This window comes from Silene latifolia, chromosome Y (genome assembly GCF_048544455.1).
Source record: "Silene latifolia isolate original U9 population chromosome Y, ASM4854445v1, whole genome shotgun sequence".
Taxonomy (NCBI): domain Eukaryota; kingdom Viridiplantae; phylum Streptophyta; class Magnoliopsida; order Caryophyllales; family Caryophyllaceae; genus Silene; species Silene latifolia.
The window spans coordinates 116,181,668-116,188,529 of record NC_133538.1 but is presented as its reverse complement, the minus strand read 5'-3'; positions in this window follow the sequence as shown (position 1 = coordinate 116,188,529).

The window sequence follows — 6,862 nt, the reverse complement described above, 5'->3', positions numbered from 1 at the left end:
TATAAGCACTAAGAGCAAGGGGAAGTTCAAGAAGAATGGGAAAAAGAGTAAGAGGCAAGCTCCTATGTCCACCAAGGCTAAGACTTTTGAAGCTAGCACTTCCAAAACCAAGAAGGGTCCTCTTGATAAATGCCATTATTGTAATGGTGTTGCACATTGGAAGAGGAATTGTTCCAAGTATCTTGGTGACATCAAAGCTGGAAAGATCACTCCAATAGGTAAATGACTATCCTTTCTTTTATGTTTCTAATTCAACTATGATATTTTGATACAAAGATGTGATAATGTATCCCCTTTTTAGTGTAATTAGGGCGTCCTCCAAGCAAAGACAAGGGAAAAGAGAAGCAAGCTTAAGAAATCATGAAGGAGCTAGGAGTAGCTACCAATGAAGCTTGGCTTTTATTACTGTCTTTATTTTAATGTTATGAATTTAAGAACTATTTTGATTTCCGTGTTCGACATGGAAATGGTTGATCCTTTTTAAACAATGGTTGTATTTTGGATTTTGGTGGCTTGGCTTGCAACCCAAGTCACCCCTTTTATCGAATTTGTTTGTTCTAAAAATTCGTCTTTATATGCTTGCACATAGAAACATATGATCATCTACTTAAATTGATCCAATAGAAATTTATAATGATAGGATTCATTATATGTCCACAAGCTTGAGGCTTGTGTATGATCAATTATAAAGTGATGTTGAGTTGATGAACTCTCCTAAAGGAATGTCAATTACCAAGTACACTCATCAAATCTAAAATCTATTAGTCAATCTATGAAATAATCGCCCTTCTACTTCAAAATCATTATTTGTGTCTCATAAGCTATCTTTGAATATCTAGTGTATTTATTCTAAAGATAGAGTGGGAGAAAAATGAAGACACAAAGAATACAAAGAATAATTTGTATGCTTGAGTAAATGCGATCTACGAAAGGAAGATTGATTTGTATACCAAATTAGATAGTATACATGAATAGATGAGATCTATGGTATCGAATAGATGAGATCTACATGACAAAAGAGACCAAGTGAAGTAATCAAAAGAATATGTTCTTAAGATAACTACACGAGGAGACCAAAAGAAAGTTTTTGAAAAAAAATGACTAAAGAAAAGTCTCAACAAGAGATTTTGCTAGTTTATGACCTACATATGAATAAGAGTTTCTATATTGATATTTAGTTAAGAGCCTAAATGAAACAAAGTTGCATCCTTGAATATAAATGAGATTTATGATTAAAAGTTGCAACGAAAGATATGCCGATGTCTACAAGAGCTAAGTTAATTAACCACGCCAGTGTCATTACTTAACCTCATTATGAAAATGAAATGGTTATACCTTCTCCCGAAAAGGGTATTTTGAGAAGGATGTGTATTAAATGAGATTTCACATTTAAGTAATGACATTGCTATGCATCATTATAAAAATGAATGAGTTAGAGATTAAAATCTCTTTCCATAAGTTTAAGATTGAAACATTTTCAAAATAAGTATTTTGAAAAGATATGTTGGGAACATATATGGTTTTATCTTAATAACTTGGCAAAGCAAAATTTATTTTAATTCTTGAAATGTTTCGATTGAGTAGTCAAATACGAAACATGTGGAATTGAGTGGGAGTTTGAAATTATCATGTGAAGACATGAAATTTAGTGGGAGCAAACATCTTGTAAGATTTATAACTCATTACTCATTGAGAATGACGAGCTAGTACTATCTTACACAAAGAAGTATTTGAGTTTTCAATTCTGGATGAAAATGAACTAAGATGAATCCAATCACATTATGGGATGTTGGATTGGCATTAAGATATGCACATCAAATCAACGAGAAACGAAGGTTATTCATATCGATGAAAATGGAATTACCATAAGCAGTCATGGTCATTCATTGAACCTAAGAGTGGTTGATCACATTATTAAAGATTGCTAATGTTTCCGCCATTAGAATAATCATGCACATGTCCTATAATGAATCATATGCTTAAGAGCATGGTGAATCATTGGTAAGCCATAGAAGAATCGTTATGAATTCTCGAGGAGAACTGATGAGCTATTCTAGTGTTTGATAGAACACTCTGTTATGTGATAAGAAGTTGCACATATTGAAGTTCGAAAACGCGTAAGGATTTATGAAAGTCCTAAGCTATTTAAGCTAAAAGGAGAAATAAGAAGTTTGAAAAGATACTTGGTTATAGTAATAAGTTACTCAAAACTAGTATTTTCAAATTTGCTAGGACTTATGAGAAGCGCTAGGCTAATCATCTTGACAATTGTTGCAAGATCCTACAAAACATATACCTGGTACATTATGAGTTGGAAGAACACTTGACTAGTGCAAGTTATGTCGTCCACCATAATTAGTTTGTTATGTGATAAACAACAAGAAAGTTCTCTCAAAGTAAAGAACCTAAACCTAGTTTGGGAAACTAGATATGTACTTGGTGAGATTCATGCTATGTAAGACAAACATGAAAATAAAGGAAAATGCAATTCAAGAGTTTGAAGACATGGACACATGGTGTGTTAAACTCATGTTGCAAATGACGAGTGTTTACACACTTACAATATACATCACAAGGTTGTAATATGGTATTGACTATCCGAATGTGATGTCGACATTTGTCGTTTGAGTTATTATTATCTCACCTTATACCTTGTTACATCCAAACGGGTTGTAAAGACAATTGAACACCGTTAAAGTGAACACGGATTAGCATTGTATTCGCCCATAGCCACTTACATGAGGTGACGTCTCGAAGTGACTAGAGTGTGATGCGATTGATGGCAAGTTCAAGTGCCATAGAGTCATATGAGATGACTAGTCGATCACATAGGCAGACTGTTAGGAACACTTTGTCAGGCCTTATGACCGCTTATAGAGTTCGGGCAAATTTATATAGCCTAGTCGTGGCGAGAGCTACTATAGTATTCTAATGAGTCAATTCTTTTGACTAAAGACTGTATGCCTAAGCTGGCACAGTTTCAGATTAACTTTGATTTCTGTTACTACGACCTTCGTAAATGGGGTCAAATGGGCATATTTTGGGTTATGATGGATGTGGCTAATCGAAGGCAATAGTGCGATAGGAATTGTCCACCCCTTGTCAGGGTTAAAACAATATCTCAGGGCCACTCGAGGAGTAATGAAATAGAAATGTGTGGCCACACTCGAAAGGTATCTATGGTAGATAATTCCGGTCAATCAGTTATTCTCCAGATCGAGAAAACCACTCTCGATATGATCACTTGCAAGTACGACCTGAAAGATACCTTGCATTGAGTGGGAGATAGTAATAGGACAAGAGAATTGGTGACGCACACTTGTCGATGACAAGTGGGAGATTGTTGGAATATGTGGCCTCCGACAATAATGCGATCAGAAATGTTGATCATAAAGATCACATGTTTAAATCTCATTTTTAAGAATACATGTGGGATGCAATATTTTACAGTCAACTGGTCCACACATATCGGTAATGATTGGCTGACAAGAGTTTGACATTACTGTCGTGCAACGGTGGTGATTAGTTAATCCCCTTAGGTCATACCTATAGGGAAATACTCTTAATTGATTATTTAATTGATCGTATGTCGATACGAGTTAATTAAATTGCTTAAAATTGACGGATGATTTGTGAGTAAGATTAACGTGTCTTATTGTAATTCGATTAAATTAGATACGGTATAAGTAATCAAATTGTTTTATTACTTAGATAAATCTATTGTTTGCGAAACAATTGAAATTAAAATTGAATGAATAATTTATTATAAATACAAGACGTTGTAATTTATAATTTGATAAACCATTTTCGTACAAGTGAATACGAATTACTAGTGAATTTTGGATATGACATATTTTATTAGTATGTTGATTTTTAATATGTTAAAAATACATTACAATTTCACATGTCACGTAACATGTCACATATGTCACAATTGACAAATGACAAAATAAAATGTACCTCCCATTTTATATATGTGCCGAAAATTGGAGGGAGTATTAGTGTTTATATTGTGTTGTTTATTTTAAATAAGAAAGCACAATGATTACCCATACTCTTAGCCTTGCATGGCTAGTTTATCTTGAGAAGAACACAAGCTCATGCATTGGCCACTAGTCCTCCCACCCCAACCAGTTTTCTCCACTAGAAAATGCCAATGGTTTTCCTCTATTATCATTCACTAGCTTCCTAATATTTTCTAGTGTAAGAAATTATTATTCTCTCTACAATTTGTGAAAACTTAGAGAAATAAAAACCTCATATAAATCATTCCTCTTTTGGCCGAAAATACTAGAGAACAAAATTTATTTTTGTGTCAAATTTTTAAGTAGAACTAATATTATTACTAGTTCATAATAATATTGGTTATTAAGAGTATTCCTTGGGTATATGCTTTTTGGAGAGGTTCTAATTTGAACCTTTTGTTCATTCATTATAAGGAAGCTCAAGACCAAACAAATAAGTGAATTTGTTTGTGCCCTTTTGATCCGAAATCCCAAAGTAAGACTGGCGATTTCTTCTCTAAATTTGTTTTATGTTTGCATGCATGAGATCTTGTATTTATTTTATGACCAAATAAATTAATTCATATATGAATATATAAACTAATGAGATTATGAATTCTAACAAGCGGTATCAAGAGCCTTAGGTTGTTTGCATGCAAATCGGTTTATAGTTTTTCCGAGTTATAAAATTAACATACAAAACTAATTAATTTGGATTTATGAAGATAATCCTATAAATAACTTTGCATGTTAAACGTTTTTGGTCCTAAGTTATTTTTAGGATATTTTGGTTTACTTATGGATTTTATTGTTCATTTTATATATTATTGACATTAAAATGTGATTTTTATGAAGAAAATGTCATTTTTGGCCGAAAAATAGCTAAACTTCGAATTTTTCAGTGGTTTTTGGTTATGTTTTCAAATATATTATCTACTTATGGCCTGTAAATTTTCATGTTAAATTAAGTTGTTTTGCTCGAAATATGAATTTTATAAGTTAAAATCGTATTTAAATGAGTAAATAGGTTAATATGAGTTATATTTAGAATTTGGTCATGGAAATTTAGTATGTTGTTACATGCAATTTTACAAGATGTATGTAAAATATTTGGCTATAATAAAGTTTTTTGCATGATTTATGAATTTTTGATGAAAAATCACATAAATTTTGACTATAATTAGTAATAATGCTAAAACATACTTCATGACTAAAGGAAAAATGTCACATGTTTCATTTTATCATATATTTCAGATCTAAAAGTGAAAAGTTGATGAAAATAATTTTTCTCATATTATTATAGTCATATTTGTTAAAACCGATAATCCGCAACATTGTTTTTCTCGATATTTTTTCAAAATTTTTTACCTAAGTTTTGAACATTATGAGTATCATGGTATTTTTCCAGAATCTTCATGAGTTTAAATTTCAAATTTCTAAATTATTTGAAAATTTTTTAATTTAATTTAAAGTTTATAGCATAATTTTGTATTTTTGGGTCCATTTATGAACAATATTAAGAAATCAAGTTTAATTATTGTCAAAATGTTAGTGGAGACTAAGTTTGGAGTCCTAAGATGGTTAGTGTAATTAACTTGTACATAAATATGAATTTATGTAATTATTGTGATTTTAACAAGTTATAATCACGCAAATCCATAAAAACCGATAAATATACGATATTGGCTCTTAAAGGCGATTTAGCATAAAATTTAGCATGTTCATACATATTATAGTGCTGCATTTTATTTATGATTGTCATATTTTAATTTTATGTAATTTTTGAATTATGTAATTTTACTTAGTATGGCCTTAGTTTTAATTGGTATTACCCCAAATGTATGGGAATATCGATTCGGTTGTAATTATTGTGATCTCGTATCACCGTTTTGTAATTTAATAGATTTATTTTTATTTTTAATTACAAATGTATAATAGGAAATTATGTAATTCATTTTGTAATTTAATTATTCCGGAGTTCCTTAAAGACGGTGCCATTCGAGAAGACGGTCCATCAAAGATAGTGTTGCCTTGCAGTGCGTGCCAAGACCGAAGTTCAAGGGACCAAAGGAGTTGGTTTCCGAATTTTTAATAGTTTATTAGATTTACTATTTTAGGAAGGCCATACTAGGAATTTATTTTTATGCTTTGCATTTTATTTATATGTTGCATGCATCGCTAAATCGCCATAACTAAACATGCATTTTAAATCGAGTTTATCGACCGTGTCAATTACAATTATCGTATTTCACCGCTTTAGTTCACTTAAAACGTGATAGATAATAAATTGACATGACCTCTCGCTAAAATAAACAATTGAGACTTAGCCTTACCAAAAAGTAGAAACTATGAAAACCTATTTCGTGAGGGAGTGCGCTCGGCCGAACCGGGGTACAAACCTTGTTACATAGGGGAAGTGGGTGATAAATGTCTATCCACCGAATTCGTGTTGATGAGGGTTGTATCGCCAAAGCGTGCCCAAGTTAATGTGGATTTGGATCATGGACACATTTATTCGAAATTTGGGTTGAACTTAACAAAAATATTCTCGACCATAGCCGGATGTATTTTGGGCTAAAGATAAATATTAATGTAATTTTATCGACCAAGAGTTTTAAAAGTAGAATCGATTAAAGAGTTAATCAACCGAGTTATATTGATGAGGGTTGTATCGCCAAAGCGTGCCCAAGTTGATATGAATTTGGGTCTTGGAATCATTTATCAAGTTGGGTAGAGGTCACTAGATAAATGCAATAAAACTTGTTAAAATTTACGAGTATTATTATTATTTTAAAACGACAAGTGTTTTATTCCTTCCAGTGGCGGAGCCAGGATTTGAACTTAGGGGGGGCGAACGA